Here is a 27,432-nt window from a genome sequence, read left to right as displayed (position 1 = left end):
GAAGAGCAACAGGGATTGGGGAATACAGCGGGGTTGGTTAAAGGGTACAAAAGTCCAGTTAGATAGAATAGAATGAATATAATCCAGTATTTGGTAGCTTAATAGGATGACTATAGTTAACAATAACTTAGTGTATATTTAAAAATAACTACAGGTGTGGAATTGGAGCATTCCTAACACAAAGAAATGATGCATGCTTGGGGTGATAGCTACCCTAATTGTCCTGATGTGATCATTACACATAGTATGCTTGTTATCAAAACATCACATTTACCGCCATAAATACGAACAGCTATTACGTGGCCATAAAAATTAACTATGATATGCTTTAAGACAGCTTTCAGGGAAGGAAATATTTCCCATTAAACTTATGAAACACATTTCCCCCTCAATAGACATGGAAAAATATTCAACAGTGGAAAAAAATAATATTTAAGCCATACAGACTCTTTTTTCCACCTCTAAGTCCTTATAGAAATAATCCCCCATATAAGTTGAGTTTTTAGTAAGACATAAGGAACCACATTTTTAACCTCCAAAATTCTTTTAGATTCAGATCATTCCTCACTTGTTTGTGAAATCAAATGACTAGTATAAACTTCAACAAGCAAGAAGGGAAAAATGATAGTCTCCCCAAACTTTCAAAAATTGATTTTTGTCCACAAATGGATAAAAGATGTGTAGCAGAAAATGTAGTTTGATATGTAAATGTTATTTTTCAGAATGAGGATAATGATTACCTATACACAAAATTATCATTAAAGTTGAATTTTAAATAAGGCAGACAGACCAATATATTAATATTTTTTCTTTTAAATTTCGTTGAGTTGATTTTGAGAGAAACAAAATATGTATTTCCCGTTATAGCCTCTTACTCACACATCAGATTCATTTCATGTGACTATCACCTGGCTCAGCTATCTTTTTAAATCAACAGAAAAACTGAGAATTTGCCATGAATCCTGGAAACACCAAGAGAAAGAAAATAAAAATAGAGAGATGTAAAACATCTGTAGATGTCTGCCTCTACATCAAACTTTTATTTACAGCTCATACTCCACTATTGAGAACTCAGAGTGAGGCTGGATAGAATGTGGGTTTAAACCTCATTATGCTTTTTTTTTTTTTTTTTAACATTTTCTATTGTAAATGATTATTTTCTCAAGTATTTGCTGTGTGAGTGTGTGTGTTTTTTCAGCCAATTTTTTTTATTTAAAAAAATAAAAAGCATGCATAGGAGCTTAAAAAATAAAGTGGACCTCACAAAGTCAGAGAGACTGGTGGTTACCAGAGGCCATGAAAGGTGGCAGGGAGGAGAGTGATGAGGAAAGATTGATTAATGGTTTATTTAAATAAACAGTTAAATAGAAGATAGAAGACCTGGTACTCAATAGATCAGTAAGGTGACTGTAGTTAGTATTCACTGATTACACATTTCAAAATAGTTAGGAAAGAATAATTCAAGTGTGTGTGTGTGTGTGTGTGTGTGTGTTTTAGCAGAAAGAGAAGATAAGTGTCTAAGGTGTTGGAGAGTCCAGTTACCCTGATTCGATTATGTGTATGTATCAAATTATCACATGTGCCACAAAATGTGTGTATCAATAATAAAGAACAATCAAATGAAACATTCAATATCTTTAAAAAGCCCACAAAAATTTAAAATGTAATTACAGCATATACCAGTTAATAAATGACTTAAAAAACTAGCCTCTTCATAGTCACCATATAATTTTACATATATGTTTCTCTTAAATATTGAAAGCATATATCTATGTGCCCCAGATATATGACATACCTTCTTAAATGGTGGCACATCTCGCATAGGCCCCTTCAACATTGAAAACAATTTGCTATAAGACACTAGTCTTCTGTTCCCCCCGTCTGTTAAAAATCACCCACCAGGAGTGAGAGACTTAGTTGTCAGATGATTATATGTGGTACATAAGTGATATCCTCAAAAAGTGCCTAATAGGTTACCTTGTCAAAAATTCGCTCATTGTCTTTTTAATGTATTTATTAGTTCACGTATTTCACTACACTTTCCCAATTTCCTACATCTATCCTCGCGTTGCTTTCAGTCATATCATCTAAAGCTTTAGTGTACTTATCACAAAAATGTGAGGAATATAAGAAGCATAAATAGCAAGATGGCAGCTGGGGGAGGTTGTTCTGCCATCAGAAAATATTGTTTATTAATTTACTGTAATTAAAAAACTACAGTTGAGCCATCAGACTGTCTTTCTTGATCTCTACAATTGAAGCAATTATGTGAATATTTGGAGATTAGTGACTGGCTTATTGGATCATATGGTCATATTAATGGGTCTAATAATGATCTAAGTTTGAGTTCAGAGTGTCCATTTATTCATTCGGCTATCACTGTCCTTATTGGTCATCGTGCTGACACCATAATGGCACAGTAAATACAGCATTGAGGAAAGCAACACAGTTCCTGCCTCTATGGGCTCACATTCTAGAATAAATAGACATAAGCAAATACTGATGAATGTAATCATTTTTGGACAGGAAAATGCCATGCCATAGGGAAATATGTAAGAGTCAGGAAGCCACAGTTGCCTTGGTGATGTTTACTTGAAGGCCACATGGATGAAACTGTGCACGAAGCCTATTGTTGTTTAAAGCATGAAATGGAATCTAGTCCTGTACCTAAGCAGATTAATCAGCAGACTGTAACATTTGATGTAGGAGACTCTGAAGCCAGCAACGTATCAAACCAATTTCCAAAGCTTATATAATTTTTCCAAGTAACCACATTGTGTTTGTTTTTTGTTGTTGTTAAGGCGGTTAAATCTGTTGTCTAAATATTATCTGAGGGACATTTTCCTCAGCTAAAAACCAATGAAATTGACTAAGTTGTGAAGAAATATGGCCAAGTTTTATGTAAGAAAGAGTGGGATTAGGCAGGACAGATGTCACAGAACACAGCTTAGGAAGGACAAGCCCACGTGAGCCCCAGGAAGAGGAAAGCAAGCATTGCTTGGAGTGAAAGTTTCTGCAGTGAACACTACATTTTAACATTTCTCAACACAGCAGATTTGGGATATATATATATCCCAAATATATATAGTTTTGCTTTTAATCACCAATACCTATCTTCTAGTTTATCAACACCAGTGTTTCCCAGATGTAAAAATGTGCTTTAATGACTTATGTGCTTTAATGACTTCTGGGCAACCACTCAGATTCATTCTTCACTGTCAGTCATTCGACCATTTAATCATTCTTTCTTTAATTCAACACATAATCTTGAGCATTAAATATTCACTGTTGTTAGTGCTGTGCAAAAAGCACTTCATAGGGTCCCTAACATGGAGCTTGCCAACTGGTAGACAAATAAGATGTATTTGACAAGGGAGTTAAGTAATTGTATAGGTCAGTTAAAAAAGAGTAACTCAAATTTAGTGGCTAAGATCAGTGGTAGTTGGAGTGGTCAAAAACCAAAGTGGAACCAGAGCGAAACTTAAGCAGAGTCTTGAAGGATGGGTAAGAAGAGATAGTTGGATGAAGGAAAAAAAAAAAAGAGGAAATTCCATGGAGGGAGAGACATTTGCAGTGAAACTTGAGTCTGGTAGAGCCAGGAAGCGGGGACATCAACAATATGATATATATTACCTGGAATATGTTAGATGTTTAATGAAAGAATGAATTAATGCATATACATACAGAGGAACTGGAAGAAAATTTGGAAAGGGAAATGGTTGGCAGTACAATTTGAATGAAGAAGCACTCATAAACAACATGATTGACAGAGAGCTATACCATAATAAAAAGGCCTGAAGAGGTCATTTCACGTTTGATCCAAAACAACCAGTTTTCATCTGCCGTCAGTTTTATTTGTGTCTGTCAAGGCCTTTGAGGAAAAATCATATTATTTATCTAGCGAATATAAATATTAGGACAACATGTTGTAATTAAGGAATGTTGATCAGGCAATTGTGCTTTAAAAACATGTTTCCGATTATGTGGAAGTTACAGGTTAATCAAGTAGTTTGGAAAATAATAAATGAGATAATTATGCAGGTTAAATCATATTGTCAGTCTCTCCCAGCCACACTAACGCATCACTTTTGCTTCTGAAAATGGTTTGTGGACTCAAACAAAATTTCTCAGTTTCATCCTTCACCTGTGAGTCTGAGATAGCTGATGAAATTTGTGTCCTAAATCTCTCTTCGTTTTGCCGGACTGTCTGTATGATTTAAGCACTTGCTTGTTTTTTTAAGTGACTTAAGAAACTTCAGCATTCACATAAAAATTATTATTCCATTAACTCTCAGATCTAAAGAGAATGAATGGCTTCGTGAATCATAATTAAGTCTTCTAGTTTGGGGCACATAAAAAAAGCCAAACATTCAGTTGGCTTCTTCCATATCTGGTTGATTTGCTTTAGTGATTCATTTTTCATCTTCCTCACAATTAGACTCAAATATCTGGGCTGACTTTCTAAATTTGAGTCTCTAAGGTTGTAAATTCTGTAGCCATAGAACAAAAGTGACATGGAAACACAAGGTAACACAATTGTGTCTTTGAATGAAAACATATATATGTTGTCTGGGCCCCGTTAGCATTTTATAACTCTTAACGTAAAGAAATCACCAAATGTTTAAAAAATAGAATGCTGATGAATCTTTTCTTCTTCCCTAACTTTTATGTTTTTCTGCTGCAGTTTTATCTCAGTAAGAGTTATGGTCATAACTTACTTATTCAGAAGTAATATGCTTGTTTTCCTCACAAAGATTTTCTTAACAGAGAGTTTCTTTACGCAATATTTGGAAAAATTTGAATACTCTATGAAGGAGAATGCAATAGAGGTATGAGTACAGAAAATTATCATGAGCAAATTAAGATGAGTGTGAAAACTTAATAAAAATTTTAAAAATTAACTGTAAGCTAGTTTGCAGTTAGCAAAGCATCAGAGAAGAATCTCTGTGGAGAAATTGTAAATATTATTTTAAGGGAAGGAAGTCCCATATGACACGGTTGTTTTTTGTTCAATAAGGCCCAGCTGTTCTATCCAGTTATTTGTCATAGCTAATGGAAAAAGCTCATTCTGATCATTTCTAAAATCCCTACTCTAACTATGTACTCACAAAAGTAAAGAAATATACTTTCCTGAAATAGAGGTCTGTGCAGACTTTTTTATATTCATATTTGCAATTTTAAAAATGATGATCAATTGACTAAATGCCCAACAAAGATTTAGACATTGTTAATAAGGATCTCAATATATATACTGATTTCTCTGCTTAGAAGTTCATCTTTCAAATTATGCAAAATATATACTCTACTGCAGAAAATTAATACTAGTATTGTTTCTTTGTGAAATATGGCAAGCAAAATAAAACAAAAATCCATGTATTTCTAAATATTATACTTTTATTCTTATGGCCACACCTCACTACTTTTTTTGTGTGATCTGAAATGACTTTCATAATGTTATGAAAGGTTATTAAGGGGCAGAAACTGGAACAAAAACCTTGAGAAGACTCCCATTTAGAAAATATTTTTCAGTATTTTTTAATACTGATTTTGTTCTGAAACCAATTGCTTAAACATTCTGAATCAACAGGATGTTTTTCAGTCGGGTAGAGTGCAGACCCCTTTAACAGATCAGAAAAGACATATCTCTTTAAAAACGTTTTAAAGGCTGGGCACGGTGGCTCTCGCCTGTAATCCCAGCACTTTGGGAGGCCGAGGTGGATGGATCATGAGGTCAGAAATTTGAGAGCAGACTGACCAACATGGTAAAAACCCGTCTCTACTAAAAATACAAAAATTAGCCAGGCGTGCTGGCGTGTGCCTGTAATCCCAGCTACTCAGGAGACTGAGGCAGGAGGATCACTTGAACCCAGAAGGTGGAGGTTGCAGTGAGCTGAGATCACGCCACTGCACTCCAGCCTGGGCCACAGAGTGAGATTCCATTTAAAAAACAAAACAAAACAAAAAAACTTTTAAAATGTTTTCATTGACACATAATAATTATACATATGTATGGAGTACAGTGTGTTTTGATACATGTATATATTGTGTAAAAATCAAATCAGGTCAATTTAGCATGTCTATAAATTATACATTTATAATTTCCTTGTGTGGAGAACATTCAAAATTCTCTCTTTTAGCTATTGTAAAACATACAATTATGGTATCATTATCCATAGTCATCCTATTGTGTAACAGAACACTGGAACTTATCCCTCCTGTCTAACTGTAACTCTGCACCCATGGACCATTCTGTCCCCATTCCCCTTCCCCTCTCCCCTCCTCAGCCTCTGTTCTATTCTACTTCATGAGAACAACTTCCTTAGATGCCACATATGAGTGAGATCATGTGACATTTGTCTTTCTGTGCCTGGTTTATGTCATTTAACATAATGTCCTCTAAGCTCATCCATGTTTCTGTAGATAACAGGATTTCACCCGTTTTTAATGGCTGAATGGTATCTCATTGTGTATATATACCATGTCTTCTTTACTCATTCATCCATTGGTGGACAGATACTTAGGTTGATTCCCTATCTTGACTATTGTGAATAATGTCACAATAAACATGGAGGTACAGATATCTCTCACACTGATTGTCCTTCCTTTGGATCTATAGCCAGTAAGTGGGATTGCTGGATCATATGGTAATTCTATTTTTAATTATTTGAGGAAACTTCATCCCGTTTTCTATAATGCATGTACTAATTTATATTCCCACTAACAGTTTCCCTTTCTCCACATCTCCACCAGCACTTGTTAATTTTGTCTTTTTGAGAACAGTCAACCCAACAGGTGTAAGATAGCATTTCACTGTGGTGTTCATTTGCATTTTGCTGATGATTAGTGATGATGCACATTTGTTCATAAAACCGTTGTCCATTTGTGTGTCTTCTTTTGAGAAATATCTTTCTGGGTCTTCGCTCATTTTTAAATTGGATTATTTGGGTTTTTTTGCTGTTGAGTTGATAATGCAGACATAAATCCACGCACTTAATAGCCTGCTGGTTTTCGACAAAAGTGCCAAGAACATACAATGGAAAAAGGACGGTGTATTCAATAAATTGTGCTGCAAAAACTGGATATTCACATAACTAGACCCCTATCTCTCACCATATACAAAAATCAACTCATAATGGATTAAAGAATTAAATATAAGATGTGAAACAATAAAATTACTAGAAGAAAACACAGGGGAAATGATACATGACATTGGTCTGGGCAAGGGTTTTGTTTTTGTTTTTGTTTTTGTTTTGAATACAGACCCCAAAAGCATAGGCAACAAAAGCAAAAGGAGATAAATGGAATTACAATCATCAAAGTAAGACATAACCCTTTGCCTGTTCTTTTTCAACAGCCTAAACAGGTTCCATTTTCTTTTCACTTCCTACATTAACCTCATGGTTTGCACGAATATTGTTGCTTTTACTTGATCTTTATAACCAGTAATTTTCCTCCTTCAGTTTTTCCAAAACTTTCTTTCCTCATATTCTTACCTTGCTGCAGAACTTTCAAAGATATCCATCCAACTTCTTGTAGCAGGGTCAACTGCAAATTGTTTCTACTTTTCTTAATGCTCTTACATTTGAAAATGTGTTTTGCATATTTTTTCCATATCTTTGCTCAGACTATATATTGTAGCATAAACTTTAAGAGCATGAAAGATCTGTGTTTAAATTCCTATTCTTCCACAGGACAAATGACTTAACAGTCATTTAACAGCCTCTGCTGCTTATCTGTAAAAGTGGAAATTATTAATACAAACAATATGTTGTGGGGACTCATGCAGATGATGCATATACAGTCCTTAGGACAGAGGCTGGGGCCTAAGAAGTTTTTCTCAAGTAGTAGCTTCTATATGCCCTTTAGTCTTCCTACCCCACCCCAACTGTTTTTAAAATCCTACTCATCTTTCAAAACAAGTTCATTTTCCACATTCTCTGTGACCCTCTATGTGATCAGTTATTAGTGCCACTCATTTGGCTTGTACGTTGTCTTTCCCTGTGTGTAGTATCATCCCCTCAGTGAAATCACAAAGAAGAACATGTCCTGTCCTTTAACACTGTGTCTTGCACATTTTGTGTTGATTAATAGATTAAAGTGATACTTGTCATAACAGTTTTTCAGGGTTGTCCAAGCAGAGAATATGGATGACAACAGGCTGCCCAAACAGCTGTTACAGGATGAGGTTAAGTGCAGTGACCACAGGAGGTTTATACAAACTACCTCAGAAAATGGAGCACAGCGACAGAATGCTGGGCGCTCACCATGTCTGGCAGATTACAGTGCTGTGCAGCAAGCAGAAATGGGACATCTCATTTTAAACAAAGACTTTGGGTAGATTATGAGGTTCAAGAGCAGAACTGTAGACAGAAACAAGCCTTACTTACAAATAGCAACCGCAGCTGCAAAGGAAAAGATCCATCTTTATGAGAATCTGTTGTAGAAAGGCATGCAGGTTACAAATCCATTTTTAGTGACATTTACACCCCCAAAGAGCTCTGGCATTAGTAATGTTATCATCCGCTAGGGTTATAATATAGTGTGCAATGATAGCCTGTTATGATCTGTCACAACTGGAAAAACTAAGTTTTATTTTTAAAGCGGTCCAGTAAAAATGTTACACTCTCTGGGAGCACCAGCCTGGGCGATATAGAAAAACCCATCTCTAGAAAAAATACAAAAATTAACCCAGCATGTTGGTGCATGCCTATTGTCCTAAATACTAGGGAGGCTGAACTGGAAGGATCACAAGCCAGGGAGGTTGAGGCTGCACTGAGCCATGAGTGTGCCGCTGCACTCCAGCCTGGGTGACAGAGTGAGACTCTGTCTCAAAAACAAAATTAAATATAACTGTTATCTCTGCTTTTACATTTATGTTAGCTTTTCTCAGCATTCTTTTTTTTTTTTTTTTTTTGAAGGGGGATGCTTTCCAGATTGAGGAAAACTTTTTTTGTTTTTTCCCTCTTATTCATTGTAGAATAAGTAGGGATGATTAATTATTTAGAAACTGCATCGTACGGTGGGGAAAAAAGCACCTTAATGCTGAAATTCAGAGGGAATTGGATTCGAATCATAGCTTTGTTTCTTACTCTGTATTCTTGGTAAACCTCTCTGTGAATCCTCACAGGAAGTTTTCAGTGCTATGTGAAAAATGCTCAGAATTATACCTAACCTATATGAGGCACTCAAGAAAGGTAGCTATTATTATATGTAACTAATAAGAAATCGGGTAATTTTGCAGCCAGTCATATTGTTTAAAAGGCTGGCACAAGTTACAATTTCCTGTAATTATCTTAGAAACCACAGCTTTCTAAATAGGAATGGGTATGCTTTCAGGTCAAGTACCTTATTTGTTCAACTTGCATCTATCTGATTCTGCATGATATAGTTGGCTGATCAGAACAGTCACGAGGATAGAAGCTAATTTAATGAATAAATATGTTTTGAAATTTGGTTTTACAACACCAGAGTCTTGCAAAAAAATGCAAATAAATTGTTTCCTCTCTTTGGGATTAGGTGAGAATAACCCAATTTGAAGTATCCGGTTTTAATTACCTAATGAATGAATCCTGCTAGGAGTTCTGAATTTCATGTTCAGTCAAGACTGACAATGATGAAATAAGCAGAAAAAGCCCAGGCAACGAGAAAAATAAATAGTGAAAGCCTGAGATAAAGTATCAAGAAGGTCTATGAACAATATCACCCATGGACAGTGGTGTTACAAATCATGGTTTATTTGTCTGACAGGATATCTGAAAATTAAAAATCAATGAATCTTAGAGTAAATACTGACTTTGAGTTATCTGTGACATGTTTCATTAGAAATCTTTGGTTGGAAGCAACAGGAACCAAATTTGTTCACTTCAACAGGCAAAAGGGGACTGTATTATAAGGATACAGGGGTGTCTCACAGAACCTCAGTGCAAGAGGGCAGTCTGGCTCCTGGACCCACCAAAAGTTTGTCTTTCTCTCTCTCTCTGTAGGTCATCTTCATCTTTTCACTCTTGGTTTTGACAAATCATCTTCATTAGTTACTCAGTTCATCTACTAAAAAAAGGTCATAGCTCTAGATTTTGCATCTTCTCTTGCCAAGAGACCAGCCCTCACTATAATTGAAACCTTCCAGTCCCAATTCCAAACTCTCAGAGATGAAACCCCAAAATGTTCGCTGTGTATACTGAGCAGCTTATTGTATTTGGGAATCAAATGATAATGCTGAAATAAATGCTCATGACAGTGTCTTACAAAGAGTCATTCATTTTCAAGCATGTTACCCAATGGTCCAAAATCCAATGCTCATTGAGATATCACTAAGATTATCATTATACATGACACAAAACTTTCTATTGATAATATCATTTTGTATTGAATATTGTGTTATCAGATACTTAAGGCAACTGAGTCATCATCTTGATGTCTTTATACGGAAAAGGATTCAGATTAAATTCAGAGGTAAGAAATAGAAAATGTAGAGGGAGAGGAGGGGTATTCAAATAACTTTTATAGCTCTAAGCTACTCAAATGTGAACACAAAAGTGGATAAAACTCTGAATGAAAAAGATGAAGGATTCTTTGGTAACTTTAACAAACTCAGATATGAACACAAAGGTAGATAAAACTCTGAATGAAAAAGATGAAGGATTCTTTGGTAGCTTTTACAAACTCAAAGAGCTGAGCCTAATAAGGAATTTGTTTTGTTAACTAGTAGATACATATACATTATCTCCACTCCCCTTTTAGTCACTAGTTAATATGTTTTGAATGCCTGTCAAAAAATTATATTCAAAGATATAAACAGGTGGACATAAGAGCTAGAGTTAACTTTTCAAATTGTGTCACAGTGTTCTGATGAGACTAAAGATAGGAGAAACTTAGTAAAAAGAAATAATTCGTTTTGTAAGAAAATAAAAATCTACAAGTTTCTTCTGGGAAATTTAGGTTTGAAATGATAAGTAAGTTCTACAATCCTTCAATTATTGAACATAAATACCTCCAAAAAGAAATGTGCCTGCAGACCTGCTATAATCCTTTTTTTATGTATATCCCTTAATAATAAAATTTAACAACCAAAAATCCACTTATTATTCTAATAATCCACTGACTTAGCAATCTTGTTGACATAATGTGGTGCAAAAATAAAATTTTCTCTTCCATTTTCAATGGGATACATTATAGTTTTATTCAGATTGTTGTCTAGTTCTAGTTTTCCACTTAACATTAAAGACACTTGACCTGTACTTCTTTTTAGGTTATTTTATTTTGAAATAATTGATAAACTATCTGTATTCCTTAATCACTTACTTCTTAAAGTACAGTTTTGTGTCAGATTGTTTTTAATAACTGTTTACAGACATCTATGGTTGGACTCTTCCTTTATCGAATAATACTTGGATACTACTAAAATTTTTAAATTCTATTAACATTTGTAGGTGAAGAAGTGGATAGAGATTAATAATTAGTTTAAGGATACCCAGCAAGACAGAGGTGCCACCAGACTAAGTCAGATCTCTGAAGTTGTGACTCTATTTAGTAGTTTCATCAGACTAATAAAACCAGGTAAATTTACTTGCCTTTGATAATCAGCATCAAAATTAAGAAACAATGTGCTGTTTAATCATATTAGTTATACGGTTTTTGTCTTAGTAACTGTCACTACCTATATTGTATATGTATTTATTAACGTCTTGTCTTTTCCACTAGAATGAAATTTATGCCAAGGCAAGCACCCGAGTGTCTTGTTTGCCTATCTATTGGTATGACAGGAATTCCTTCTTAAATGTAAGTTTATGGGAATTATGATATCTTTACTGCCTTACAGAAAAAACAAAAATATACTAAAATCTTTGATAGGCGACAAGAGTGGCTATAGAGAATAAAAATATAAATTAAAAAGAGAGAGAGAGAGTGACTCTTACGGCCCAAGAAGATTTTCCCCATAAAAATTAGCCAGTTAAAAGTTTTATCACAGCAGTTTGTAGCCACATAGATTTCTGCCTAAAGGTAAAGGCAGATTAACTGAGTATGAACAACAGTTCAACCAATAACTCAGATTAAAAGAGAAAGGAATAAATTGCAGGCTGCATAAATGTTCTCAGTATGTCAAGGTCAGATAAGAACAAGGGTCTGAATAGAGATGATTTTCAAAGTCTGAATAGTTGTGATACTATGTGATTAGAGCACAAATGAGTCCACCTACTGTATTTCGGAAATGACAGGTCATGTTCTGACTAAACTGCAGAATTCCCAGATGATTTGGTATATAAATCTCCCAAAGCCAGTGCAAAATCAAGCAACTAGAGTGGCAGGGGTTTCCCTTTGTGTTTGTAGCATTTACACTTGTTTGTGTTTGCTGTAATACTACAATGATGATGACTTAGATGGTGATCTTAATTCTCTCCTTGACCTTGTCAGTGGCTGATAGGTGGGGGAAGGAGTAACAAATGCTGCCTCAAATTTGACTTCCCTAACTCATTTTCTTGTATGGCTGGCTCCAGAGAATGTGACCCTCTCAGAAATTCTCTCCTGCTATTCTCAGGCTTTATTCTTCCATTTCTTTTTACTCCAGCTTTCTTACTGTTTCTTGAACAATTCAACCTTTTCCTGCCTTGCCTTTGTGATTCCTAGTCCCATCGCCTGAGATGTTCTCTTTGCGGAGACCAGTAGCTGGCCCATTCCATCTTGTCCTCCTGGTATCTGCTTAAATATCACCTGGCTAGAGGAACCTTCCTGATGCTGCTATGTAAGATAGATGTCCCACTCCCTTCTCATCACTCTCTAACCTCTTCTCTTGCTTGGGTATTTGTCTTAGCAATTGTCATTACCTATATTGTATATATATTTATTAACTTTCTGTCTTTTATGCTAGAGTAAAAGTTATGCAAAGGCAAGCACCTGAGTGTCTTGTTTACCTATTTCCAGAGCCCATAACTGTGCCTAGCATACAATCAATATCTTCCAAATAAATGAGTGATCCTTGTGGTTTTGGCAAAATATACAGGTACGGATAACTTCAAGTTCTCTAGGAGCCCTCTGCAAAGTAAATGCTTGAATCATACAAAAACACACTCTATTCAAAGTAAAACATAAAGTATAATATTGATCATGATCAGAAAGCCTATTATGGAAAGTTTAGCCAGGATGAGTTATATCATTTTCATGAAATATTATATAAACCCGTTAAGTGAAGAAAATAAGAAAAACATGAAGAACAAAATGAAAGGCAGGATATAGCACTGCACATATTAGTATCACACACACATACATAAATGGTAACTATTAAAAAAAGAAAAATCTCAAGGGAAATTACTCTAGAAAAAGAAATGCGAAAACTGTGAGTAACAAATGGGAATTTCCAGCCAAGCCAGTTATCGGAATAAAAGTTCATTGTTATCCTTCTATCTGATCAAGCCCTATTTGAAGTGGCTGACCCTCTAGAGGAGGTCCTAGTTATTGACACCAGCCCCTTTGATTTCACCCATTATTGGGTGCTCAGATATATTGAATGGAAGCAGAAGGATTTTAGGAAAAAAAAAATCGTAAAGTCAAATTTCTTAACCTTTGGTTTAGAAGCAACTATAAAGTTACTTTCACACTGTCATTCTGATGCTTTCCAGTTTTCACTTTCCAAAAAAATATTTTTGGATTTATATATAATTTCTCTCCGTCCTCTTCTTTCTCCCTCCCTGCCTCCCTCCTCTGCTCTCAGGTTCCATCCAATCAACAGTGTAGATTCCTCCACCTCCCCGCTCCTACCCACCCCAGGGCCAGGGTACAGTAGCTTTTGTTGAACTTTCTGTGGGTTAGTTTTGAGAGGAATTCAGGGAAATAATCAATGACAAAACTCTAAGAATTTATAGCTCGTGTGTGTGTGTGTGTGTGTGTGTGTGTCTTTGTGGGTGTGTGATATGGTTTGACTGTGTTCCCACCCAAATCTAATCTTGAATTGTAGCTCCCACAATTCCCATGTGTCGTGGGAAGGACCTGGTGGGAGGTAATTGAATCATGGGGGTGGGTGTTTCCTATGCTGTTCTTGTGATAGTGAAGAAGTCTCCCAAGATCTGATGGTTTTATAAAGGGGAGGTTCCCTGCACAACCTCTCTTTCTCTTGCCCACCAGCATGTGAGAAGTCCCTTTGCTTTTCCTTCATCTTCTGCCATGATTGTGAAGCCTCCCCAGCCACATGGAATTGTGAGTCCACTAAACCTCTTTCCTTTATAAATTACCTAGCCTCAGGTATATCTTTATTAGCAGCATGAGAATTAACACAATGTGTGTGTGTGTGTGTGTGTGTATTTTGAGATTTATTGAAGTGGAGGGAGTGACTGAGGGATAGATCCAGTGAAATGTTTACCTCACCTCTAGGGGAATCACCTGGGATATTTTGATCCATGGCTTATCACCACTGGCCCAGATACTAGATTGGCCTCACTGACTAATTCAGTGTGGTGGTCCAAAATAGCCCAGTCAATGGAGGATATAAAATACCTCAAAGTTCTAGAATATGTATGAAACATCAAGAGGGCGAGGGATTCAGCCTCCCAAAAGCCTTGCCCTCCACCCTTAACCGTTAAATACGTCACCAACCCTGACAGTATCAGTGAATTCTAATGAATTATTCAGAATACTTATTTGTTCTCAGGTAAGATAAGCTCGGTTTCACAGACAGTATGGAAGCCCCAAAGGAACCCCTATAGTACTATAGATCACAGTTCTCATAACCGAGAGCAATATATCAATTACCAGCTGCTGCAATTCAGCCCTGTGCTGTATCCTAAAATACTGCGTGTACTTAGACCTGGCTTTCTTTGAAAGCAGAATCCAATATTGTCTCTGAGAGATGATTTAATAGAGAGTATGAAGATGCTCTATTTCAAACTCAAATATCTTTTTAACTCTTAAGGTATAAAGAAGTGGTAGATGGGAAATCTTAATTAAATTCTATACAAAGAGGAACAGAGTTTAGAGAGGCATTTACAGGCAAAGTCATAATGATCGGAAAAGAGATCTGATGGAATTTCTTTACTAGAGACTCTATTTGTCAACCTCAGGTCTCATATATGTATCTGCCAGATCTAACAAGATCCACATGAGATAGCCACACCTTAAGAAAATGGAAAAACTGGCCGGGCGCGGTGGCTCAAGCCTGTAATCCCAGCACTTTGGGAGGCCGAGACGGGCGGATCACGAGGTCAGGAGATCGAGACCATCCTGGCTAACACGGTGAAACCCCGTCTCTACTAAAAATACAAAAAACTAGCCGGGCGAGGTGGCGGGCGCCTGTAGTCCCAGCTACTCCGGAGGCTGAGGCAGGAGAATGGCGTAAAACCCGGGAGGCGGAGCTTGCAGTGAGCTGAGATCCAGCCACTGCACCCCAGCCCGGGCGAAAGAGCAAGACTCCGTCTCAAAAAAAAAAAAAAAAAAAAAAAAAATGGAAAAACTGACCAAGAAAAGAGATTAAGTCACAATTCAGTGTCCACAGAAACTTTATAGAACATAGCTACCATGAATAGAGATAATTGACTGTGTGTGTGTGTGTGTGTCTATTTCCTTAAATCTTTTTCCTTGGTCAATCACAAGGATATGTAATCATAATTACAAGGATGTGAGGCATGATATTGAGATATAAACAGTGACAACAGGAGCCTAGAAGCACTGCCTGGCAGTGTTGGGAAGACTTCCTGCTAAGGCTTGAAGGATGCCATGCAACTCAACCAAAAAAAAAGGAAAGGGTAGACATGGGCTTAGTTATTACAAAGTTCTAGATTCAGATCAAGATTTACTAACTATTTGACCTTGGGCATATTGCTTAACCATTACGACTGTTTCCCCACTTGTAAAATGGAAGTCATAACATGTATCCTGCAGTGTTGTTATAAAAATTCAATGAGGAGCTTGTAAGTTAATGGAGTAAATATCTGCCTTATTAACTGGTTGGTTAATGATAGAAGCGATAGAAGTGGTTACTTATATTAACTAATAGGTTTGGGTCACATGAGAACAGTATGCAGAAAGGCATAGTGATGTGAAGTGTAATGTACAAGTGATTTCATACAGCTGAGTGCAGAGAGTAGTTGAGGGAGTGATGGGAGATATTACAGGAAGAGAAACATCATCCAAGTCACAGAGACTAAGACTTAGCCTGTGACACTAAGCATGAGAGCTTTATCCTGTAGTACAGAGAGAGCCCATGAAGGATTTGTTTGTTAATGACAATGGGATCATTCTTAGGCTTGCATTAAAACTCATTCTGAAAATATATGGGTATATGAAAATACTCTACCATTATTCTTTACCATATCAGAAGCACTTTTCCTCCAATTAGTTCAAACTGGTGATATTTTGCTTGGAATGTTTATAGCCAAGCATTTACACATTGGTTTCTTTCAAAATTACTTTCTTTCCAGCTCTAAATACTCTCGTGATTCCAGAAGATAAAATACAGTTAATGGCCTTTTCTGTTTTCTCCAAAAACATATTTTTAATTCTTGTTAATGATAGGGTGTATTAGTTTCCTACAGCTGCTGTACCAAGTTATCACAAATTGGGTGGCTCAAAACAAGACAAATTCTATTCTTCTGCAGTTCTAGAGGCCAGAAGTCCAAAATAAAAATGTTGGCAGGGCTGTTTGCTTCTGGAGGTGCTGACGGAGAATCTAAGTCCCTACCTGCTGGTGACGTTGGGTAATCCTTGCCTTTCTTTGGCTTTGTAGCTGTATCACTTTAATCTCTACCTCAGTCCTCACAGAACCTTCTTCCCCACGTGTCTCTGTGTCTGTTCTTCTCCTTTCTTCTATAAGGACACCAGTCATTGTATGACCTCATTCTGAGATCCTTAATTTATTGACTTCAGCAAGGACCTTCTGTCTAAGTAAAGTCATGTTCACAGATGTCAGGGGTTTAGGACTTGGACATATCATTTTGGGGGACACTATTCAACCTACATAGAGAATGAATTAAAACATGATTAAGAATCTCTTATTACATGTTTCAGTTATCCTGCTGTATGTCTGCTGTATGTCTCTGCTCTGTTGAAAAGGCCAAAGGCGAGGAATGTGCCAGAAGATGGTGTTTGTTGAACAGCCCTTGGTCTCACTCCCTTTGCATAGAGGCCTTGGCTTTATTATGCCCCACAAGGGAAAAGATTAGCTTCACCTGAGAAAGGATGTTGGTGGTCCCTTCTATGCAAAATACAGCAAGAGAACCACATCCTTTACAAATCCTGGGCCAATTTGAGAACACCTTCATCTCACAATGTTGGTTTTTTGTTTTTTGTTTTTTTCTATAATGTTTTTGGAACTCCACCTTTAAATTTAGCCATTTCCCCTCATAGCATTTGCTTTTTGTCTGGAAATAGGAATTCCAATTTCTGCTATTGAAGGTTTCCAGTATTTCCTCTTTAACAAAATTTCATGTGGGAATTAAATTATTATGCATTTTCTTCTTTCCTCTGTTTTTCTTTCTTTTTTTTTGGAATGTATAAGGTAGAGTTATTATTTTTACACTGGTAAAGGAGGGTAATGGCAACAACCATTGGTCATTCAGATGACTCACTATTGAAGGATTAACACTCATTTTGAAGCTTCAGGATGTTTTAAGTATGGACTGAGTACCCTACCTCCTCCTCCCAGGTTGAAGAGACAAACAAACAAAAATTTAGTTGACTGCTGACAGGGTTCACTCCACTGTTTCTCCGTTGTCTACTTTAAGCTCCCCAAACCTTCCATTTCTAGATTTTTTTTCTTTATTCTATGAATACCAATTGGCTGTGTTGTCCAGTTTTACACTTAATCTCACTGTTTTATTTTATTATTGATGTATATTGTAAGTAAAATTTGTATCCTTTCTCATAAACTCTTAAACTTCTGAAAATCAGAAATGGCATTGATCTTTTAACTAAATTTATTCTTACTACATTCTGTGGGAGCTATTCACGAAGCTTTTATTGAATCCATTGAAGATGCAAATTTATTTGAAATTTTCTCATCAGTCTTAATCCCAAATAAAGCATTGACCTCTGTGTTATTAGAATGCCATTTTATAACATCTGCTAATTAGGATCAGGCCTCTCCTTTATTTATTCTACTTAACTAATAAACAGCAAGAAGAGTATAGTTGTCCAGGAGAGGAGGAAATAAACGGGGTGTAAATGAGTAAACATTCAATGCTGGAAAAGTCAGATAAGAGAAAAAAATTAAGGACTGGGAGAATTTATGAGATTAGAGGAGAAATTTCATAACTCAATAGAGAAAGTCAGCTGTGTTCACCCTATACTGAAGCAATGTGTTAATAATTCAAAAATTTGAAATTTTCAAGATGCTTTTTAACCACAAAGAACTTGGATCCCCCAACCTCAATTTTCAAGCGTATTCTCAGTATTGAACATTTTCACTTAAATCTCTTTTTGATCTTCCAAACTCAGTATGTCACAAACTGAAATAATCTTCCCTTTCAATGCAGACCTTCCTGATGATGTTGGTAAAGGTACTCTATATTTTCTTCGCCTCCTATGCTTTCAATCTTGGAATTTCCCTGGGCTGTTCTCTCTCTTTCTCTGCCAAACTAGTGAAGAGTCATTAGCTGTCATTTATTGACCTTCAGATCTTATGTCACTAGAATTTTCTATAAGCTATTTTGTTTAATTCTTGTGATAACCCTATGTAGTACATACTAATATCCCCAGAGAAGTTATGAAACTCACCCAGAGCATAAGTGGTGCTATAAATGTACCAAAAGTGCCTTTCAGAGAATGAACATTGTGGGACACTGCACGAAGGCCATGATAGGTACTCTTTTCCCTGTACACATTAGCATTTATCACACCTTCACTGCCTTGCCAGCCCCCCTGTGCCATTTACCAAAACATGCTTTGTCATCAAATCATTATCTAAAACTGAAGGGTCAAAAAACAGTGCAATGAAACCTATTATTTTATTTACTATGAATGAGAACACTATTTATATTTACGTAGTGGCAGTGTTCCATTCGAAAAAATTCTCTGTGACTCAGTATCAGGAATGGCTGTATTCAGAGCAACCAGCTGGATCTTATTTAATGGATATCATGAATCCTATTGCTCATAATGCTTCTTCCTGTTTTGTCTGTTGGGAATCTCAGAACCACCTCTTTGACCTGAATCTAAGAGTTGAATTGTACCCAATGGCATACCTTCTGAGGTTCCCTTACCACCTTCTTCTTTTTCTCTTGGCTGCTCCCCCCACATAAGCCGTATTGCTCTCTTTTTCTGAATTTGAATGGAGGACCTCACTGCACAGATTGGATTTAGCTTTGTGAGTGGCTGCAGAGGAGCCAGAAGCGTCCTGGAGGTGCCGGGAAAAGAGCTCCCCTTAGGTGAGCCATGACACGGGTGACTAGAAGAAGCCAGGCCAAGATGCTGTCTCACTGCTGTCTTCTGTGGACCTCTCCAGGAAATGTTTTCCCTGGGAGTCCTTCCCTAGAAGCCCAGCATCACGGTGAGTAGGCAAGCCTTCAGAGGGACCTGCTCAGCTTCTTGGTGGCTCACTTTGACACAGTAGTCGGTGCAGTGATGTGTCACATCACATTCTTTGCTTACTTCTGTGTCTCATTTCTCCTTGATTCCTCAGTGTCCTTGCTTCGGGTTATCTCTCTGAAATAAAATGTTAGCACCTTGATCCATGTTTCAGGCTCTGCTTCCTGGAAGACTTGGACTAAGACAAATGTACAAGTGTTTGTTATAGGCATAAATCTGCACTTCTTGCTGCTTTTTGGTTGGTGGCTTGGTGTTAAGGGTGGTAGTGATCACCTTTTTTGATCACTGAATTGGAGCTACATTGCCAAGAGTTTGTGTTTGGCAGAAACTTTCCTTCCTATGTCTTTCTCAAGAGAAAACTGACAGTAAGTGTAATTCCAGTGTCATCCCCCAAACTCCAACATTGTGACCCTTATGAAATCATTGGTACTGTAGGAATGCCAGAAAGCACAAAAGAGCAACTGCCTGTAGCCTGCTGTTAATATAGTTGAAATAACTTGTCAGACTTCCACTATGAAAGCAGATTTTTTTTTTTTTCTGCTGGCAGAAACTAGAAGAGGTGCCATAAAATCAGAAATAAGCTGTGAAATGCACTTTAAGTTAATACGAAACTGTGTTGTTCTATTGACCTAGCACTCTGAAAAACAAGCAGTGTTGTCTTTTGAAGGATCATAAAACTGCAATGAGGATTTCTTTGTGGCATGGGGGAGAGGAGGGGTGGGTTTATTTTATTATTATTATTTTGTTGCAAAATGAAAGAGACAGTTCTCTGTGACCTCAGTCAGAAATAAATCTTAAAACAGAATGTTAGTGATTTTGATGTTATTTCCATCTTAGCCATCCTAACCATAAACTAGTTGCAGCTTTATGTGTCTCATAAGCTCCCTTTTTGCCCCAAATGTGTTTTCCTTGTAGTTTTTCTAATTATTTTCTTCCATAATAAGTTAACAAGACATCTCTTTCATAAACAAATGTGTGTGTTTGACATAAGAAAGGCTTTACTTTCATCTCAGAGGACTCTTTTTGGTCAAAGCAGAATAAGGCTTTGTACTGAGTCTTCTTCCCAAAGACTATTTTATTTTTATTACTTTTTTAATATTCAAAAACAAGTCATGGCAGGGGAATAATCGGCTCATTTTTAAGTGAGGCCAATTTTTCTTCTTATTTCTCATTCACTCTTATGAAAACTCAGTCAGAAATTGAAAAGAAAAAAGTTAGAGACTATCTACAAAGCAACATAGAGCAGCCACAGCGTGGAAAAACCCAGCACTATTTTTTTCAAGTTTCAAATCCTGCCACACACACACACACAAAAAGCATTGTATGGAGTTCTATTTTCATGAATTATAAGTCTTTTGGATGCACCATGAAATCTAATATAAGCTGGTAAAGAGAATTCACCTTGACCTTGTCTCCTAAGGTACCATTTTGAGGAGAGACTGCTGAGCTTAGTGAAGAAATGATGGGATGAGGAGGTCTGTTCAGGCCTGAGGGCATTTGGAGCAAAGAGAACCTGAGAGAGTTGTTAGTTCCAACTCCATGACCCTGTGATTAGACTTTGTTTCAGACCCACACATTGAAAGCTTGAGAAGCAGTGAGTCTGGCTTTGGAGTGAAAGGTCTGGGTGCGACCCCAGCCACATGACAACCCTGAGACATGTCACATCATAAATCTGCCTAAGTATCAATTTTCTCAGCTGTTAAAAAAAAAAAAATATTCTGCCGGGCGCAGTGGCTCACACCTGTAATCCCAGCACTTTGGGAGGCCGAGGTGGGCAGATCACAAGGTCAGAAGTTCGAGACCAGCCTGTCCAATATGGTGAAACCCCGTCTCTACTAAAAATAGAAAAATTAGCTGGGCGTTGTGGCACATGCCTATAGTCCCAGCTACTTGGGAGGCTGAGGTAGAAGAATCGCCTGAACCCGGGAAGCAGAGGTTGCGGTGAGCTGAGATTGTGCCACTGGACTTCAGCCTGAGCAACGGAGGCTCCGTCTCAAAAAAAAAAAAAAGAAAAAAATTCACACTAACTCATGATGCACTTGGAGATTGACAAGATGACTAGTGTAGCTGATAGGCCATCATAAGTTCATAGGATGCTGGTGGATATTTTGTCTTATTTTTTATCAGTGTATTTTCAGCACCTAATATGTAGCGTGACTTCAAGATTTATTTATCAAATATTTTAAAGGACTTAGGATTACCCTGGACTGACCTATGTGCCAGGCAATCTTCTATTATTACTGGGAATATTCAAGCACTATTTTGTTCAGCATTTGATTAGTTTCTTAGGGATGATCAAAGAGGGCAGTTTTAAAACTCCTTCAGAGCTAGCTCAAAGTCACTGCTAGCAGGTAAAAGAAGGCTAAAAAAGAAAAATTGGGACACCGATCCTCTTTATTCTCCTGGACATTAAAACGTGCCTCAACTTGTATCCTCCAATGTCCCATGTTAAAGTTTAGCTGATAAGAGAGAGTTCCAGTGCTAAAACACAATTTGGAAGTTTCTCATCTCAACCACATCCATGTTGTACCAACTGATGACCCTCTCAGAAACAACACCCTCAGTTTTTGGATGTCTGTAGTGTTCAGCTCTGTCAACAGGGCTTAAGAAGGGACTCTAGCCCCTGAGAACATCTGGAGAATCTGGACCCCATCTCCATTAACCTGATTCAGTAGCTGTTCCCATCACCCATATCTATTTCAAAATCTGCATTGGGAGAGGGACCATCTTTCAACTGCTCCAAGTTATGGTCCATTTGCCAACCATTAGTAAAAGAAAGTGCTTGTCTTCATGAATCCTGAAGTATACACACTCAGTGGTCTGTGATATGGTTTGGATATATATCCCATCCAAATCTCAAGCTGAAATGTGATTCCCAGTGTTGGAGATGAAAACTGATGGGAGGTGATTGGATGATGGGGACAGATCCTTCATGAATGGCTTAGCACCATCCCCTGGTGACGAGTGAGTTCTTGGTCAGTTAGTTCATGTGAGATCTGGTTATCTAAAAGAGTCTGGTACCTCCTCCCTCTTCTCTCTTCCCTTGCTCTTGCCATGTGGCCTTTCGTCATGACTGTAAACTCCCTGAGATCTGACCGGAAGCTGAGCACATGTTGGTGCCACGTCTGTACAACCTGCAGAGCCGTGAACCATTAAACCTCTTTGCTTTATAAATTACTCAGTCTCAGATATTTCTTTATAGCAGCACAAGAAAGACCTAATGCAGTCTGTTGTTAAGGAAGGATGGGATTAGGCACCTCTATGGCCATCCTAGCCAAGCGTCTTTTCAATCTATAAAAAACACTGCTTCTATGGCACTGCTGACAGCTTCATTCAGTAAATTAGGAGATGGTTCACTAATGTGGGTCTTACCACATTACACCATGTTCCTAAATCTCCTTTGAAATTATAAAGTTTTCTTTGGCCTGCCTCCTTTCATAAAAATGTAAGACACATCAGATTCTTCAGACATTTGTTTGGAGTAAAGAGTATCAGAATCTTAGGAAATGGGTCTCTGAAAGGAATCATTAATGAATGCTTTGATTAATGAATCTGGAAGTTTAGAAGTGATAGCAAAAAAACTGTCCTTGCCTTATTTTTTATACTATAAACTTAAAATGCTGATATTCCTGTGTCCATGTTTAACTTCACTGCACTTGGTCATGTTTCTTCTCATTTCTGTTTTCCATGTTCAGATTTTGTTTTTCATCACCACAGGTCAGGAATAAAAGGGAAAAGAAAATAGAAGGCCAAGGAAGATGTAGCTTATTATTAAGAGTCAGTGACTTGGGCTCTTTTCTTGCTGGGCAGAGACTTATTTAGAAGCCTCTAACCTACACGCACACTCACTGCCCAAGCTTCATTTCTTTGTCTCCTCTGTTTCCTTTTTCAGCATTTATGCCCTGTTGCATCTCTCTCTACAGATTTTACAACCCAGCCTCTCCCATAATCATCTACAGTTAACATTCCCTCTGTGGTCCCTGGTAACTTCCTACTCATCCACCCACTGACCTCTCCTTAGCCTTTGTCCTCCTTGACCCTTCCTTAGTTTTAACTACTCCCTAATTTCTTCAAGTCTAATCTTTGCTTGGTTTTTATCTCACAGTTATGTCCTCATTCTTCAGCAATCACTCTAATTCTTTTCTCTCTCTCTTTTTTACTTGTTTCTGTTCTATTTTCATGCCTTCAAATGAGAGCATCCCCCAAGGTCCTGTCCACTTTTCTCTCCATTCTTTCCCTCTGTAGTCTCATCCAGTTTCTGTGGCTTTAACTGTCATCTCCCTATAAATGACTCACCTTACCCTAAATTACGTCCTCATTTCTAACCTCTCTTTAGCTTCATTCTAATATTCTGAATTTCACAATAGAAATGTCTACTTGAAGTTTTCCCTAATATCTCAAGTTTAACAAGTTCAAAACTGAACTCATTATATTTCCCCTATACTGTTCTTCCTTCTGAATTTGGATTTCTTTTAATGAGTCCCCCATCCTCTAAGAAGCCTTGAATCACCTCTGATTCAATCAGCCTTGTTTTTCACACTCTGTTTGTAGTCCAGGGCCATTCTAACAACGTCTTCACAGTCTCACTTACTAATCCTCCTTCATCTTCCCCAGTGCCAGCCCCCTAGTTCAAGCTCCTATTCCCTCACTACTCCCCCTGTCAATTTTCTCTGCTCTCCACTGCATTCTGTCCACCGCTATCTATATCAATCTTCCTTACAGACCTAAGTGCTTGTGGCAATCCCTTGCTCTGAAATCTTCAGTGTTTTTTTCTTCTCACCTAACAAAGTAGAAACTCTTTCATTAGCCTTAGGTCCCTCCATGGTCTACATCCAACTATAGTTAAAGACTCTTGTGATCTTTAATTATCAATAGTTTCCAATGCTGCCCACAATGCAAATACAACACCATAAGCCATTCTCCAAGGATGCCCTGCCTTTTGCTTAACACTGAACTCCTGCTCATCAGTTGTCTCTATTAGTCCTGCCAGAAAACCCTAGTTCTCCACCTATTTACATTTTTTAAAAGTCACTCTAGTCATGTTGAAATGGGAGAGTTCCCTGACCCCCCTTACAGGACATGTGAAAGGGGTATGGCTCAAACTCTTAAGGGAGGATGAACATGCAGACAGATGCAGGAGTCAGGCCAAGTGCTTTTCAGCCCCACAGTAGTGTCTAGGGGTGGATGCTGTAACTCCTGAAGCCCCAGTGGGCATGTTACAGTGCTCTTTTAGCTCTGCTGTCTGCTGACGGCTTAAGTGTTAACCAGCTCAGTGCCCTCTTGGCACCCAGGTTCTTGTCCGATATCCAGGAAGAATCGGGTCTCATAGACAAAATGGAAGATAGTAAATGTGGGGATTTTATTGCCAGGTGGAGGCTCTCAGCTGGATGAATGGGGAGCTAGAAAGGGGATGGAGTGGGAAGATGACCCTCCCCTGGATTTCAGCCATACTGTGGCCGATCTTCTCTCTGACCTTCCCCAGCCGAATTCCTCTCAATATTCAGATCTTCCTCTTCTCTCCTTCTCTATTGCACTGCTCTTCTGTTCCTCTGCTCTTCTGCTTGTCAGCTCATGGAGTCTGGGGCTTGGGGTTTATATGGGTACAGGGTACAGGGACGTGGTAGGCCAGCAGTGTTTGGTTTCGCACCCAAACACTTGGGTGCGAAAACAAGCATGCCTGTTTTCATTTAGAGCCATTTATATTACCAGGTTTCCAGGCTTGGGGTGTGAAAACAGGAATGCCTGTTCCCATTTAGGGCCACAGGTTTCCAGGCTTGAGGGTGGAGCCTTTGCTGGGGAACTGCCCTCTTCTGACCAGTATTTCCCTGTCTCCTGTCTATATCAATATGCTAAGTGCCTGTGGGAGAAAAAAAAAAATCTTCCTTGAGGGATATAAAATACTCAATAGATACTTGTTACATAGAATTCAAATGAATACAATTGGCCTAAGAAAATATTTTGAACTTGCATGTTGAATCACATCAGAGGGATCAAGAAAGAAAAAGCAAAAGAAAAAAAATGAAGAAGAAACAGGGTCGTGATAGTGAAAGGGTGTGGGAAAGAGATGGAGTATTAACTTTTATTTGATGAATATGAAATTTCATCCTAGCATCTTGGCCCAATAAACAAATGCCTCCTTGATTCTATCTCATTAGGGAGGCTACCATGGAAAGAACTCTCTCTAGTGGTTTCAGAGTGTCACAAAAGGCTGTGTGTCCTCTTAATAACGGAAACAAACATAAATAGCAAGATTCAAATAAGCGTATGGAGTGAGCTATCTGTTGTTGAAGTTAGTACTTGAGGAGTTAAGATTATGAAAGAAAAGGACAGTTATTCCTTCTTCATATTAAATAATTATACCACATATCTCAGTCAGGATTTATCAAACTTGACACTGTTATCATTTTGGGGGAGATAATTGTGGGGGGATTCCCTGTGCCTTGTAAGGTGTTCAGCTATGTTCCTAGTCTCTACCCACCACATACCAGTAACAGCCTTACTCCTTTTCCTCCCAGCTATGCCAAATAAAAATGTCTCTAGACACTGTGAGATGTCCCATGGGTAGCAAAATCTAAATTTGCATAAAGATACATATGGCTAAAATGCATATAATTTTCCTGAAGCAGTGAATACAACCATGCTAACATATTTTCCCATGGAAAAGCAACTGACTCTTTTTTGGGTTCTCATTCCAAAACTCCTCCTGTTTATATTCCTTTGGGCTAAGCTTCTAATCAATTTGTATTCTGTAAAATTATGCATAATTCTGTGACATCCATAATAGTTGATGGCTATGAAACAGACAAGACTCGCAGACACTATTCAAAACCACCTCTTATAATGAATATACAAATACGGAAGGAAAGAACTCAATGATCCAAACTGTGATAACTCTTGATTGGGGTCTGGTCAACAATTCAGCCATAAACATCTTCTTGTTATGACAGACCAGACAGATGCAAAGAAGAAAAAGACATCATGCTAAAAGACATGACTAGAACTAGGTTTCCTTTTGAACAGCCTCTCACATTAACTGTTCTGTGTACCAGAAGCTTCTTTTTTGTTGTGTTTCCATTTTGCCTTTATGCAAACACAATACCAGGCTACAAATGCACTTAATTATTTTCAATGGTAGTAGCGTTATCATTTGTAATACTCTCCTAAGGGGTAGAATGAATCTAAAATATGAAATAAATTTCACGTAGAGTCATAGAGAGGCAGTAATTGTTCTGGAAAAAGGGCAGTTGTTTCCTCCTCATATCCACCTGCTGAGTGACAGATGATTTGGTGACTGGGTAAAACTTTGATTCTCATTTTACAAAATCCCGATCTTACAGGTTACCAAAATCCCTTGGAGAGGTTACTACTTTTGTTCAGTTACAGAAAAATAAAGCAAAAAAAAAAAAAAAATTAACTACCATTCTAGGTACCTGTCTATTTTTTAAAACAATCAATAGCCACTTTCCCCAGTCTTAGCAGACATAATACCTTTTCTCGTAGCACACAAATTTCTAGAATTTGAGTCTTAATTTGCTCTTTTTGCATAACTTACTCAAAGAAACCAATCTCAGTTTTGATTAAGGCAATAAAATACGTTTTCGCTATTCAGATAAAAGGTTTGTTGAAATAACCCATGGTAGAATGGTCAGTGGCAGCTGTGCTAGTCTGGAAGGTAAGGTTGTTACATGTACTTTACACAATTACTGTCAGTATTGGTTATGTGTCAAAGTTATTTAAACTCAACTTCCTTATTTAGCATGTATTTATTACAGAGCAAAGCTAATTTATTACTCATGATCTATCCTCCTTAGTTATTATTCAGCTTCTTATTTGTGTATAAAGTGATGTAGCTTCAAATTTGCGAATCCACACAAAGTGACATTGTGCAGTGCAACAGCAGTGTGCCTGAGGCCTCATTTCATTTTC

The 27,432-nt window shown here is 37.6% G+C and overlaps 1 protein-coding gene across 1 annotated transcript in view; it reads left to right on the top strand.

Moving 5' to 3' along the window:
• Positions 1–27,432, top strand: part of GPC6 (glypican 6) — a 1,232,941-nt gene that overhangs the window by 684,613 nt on the left and 520,896 nt on the right. The gene's annotated exons all lie outside the window — the stretch shown is intronic.

The sequence above is a fragment of the Trachypithecus francoisi genome, unplaced genomic scaffold, assembly GCF_009764315.1.
Source record: "Trachypithecus francoisi isolate TF-2019V2 unplaced genomic scaffold, Tfra_2.0 Lachesis_group18, whole genome shotgun sequence".
NCBI classification, from domain to species: domain Eukaryota; kingdom Metazoa; phylum Chordata; class Mammalia; order Primates; family Cercopithecidae; genus Trachypithecus; species Trachypithecus francoisi.
The sequence above is the reverse complement of the archived record's forward strand: the minus strand, read 5'-3'. Positions and strand labels throughout refer to the sequence as shown.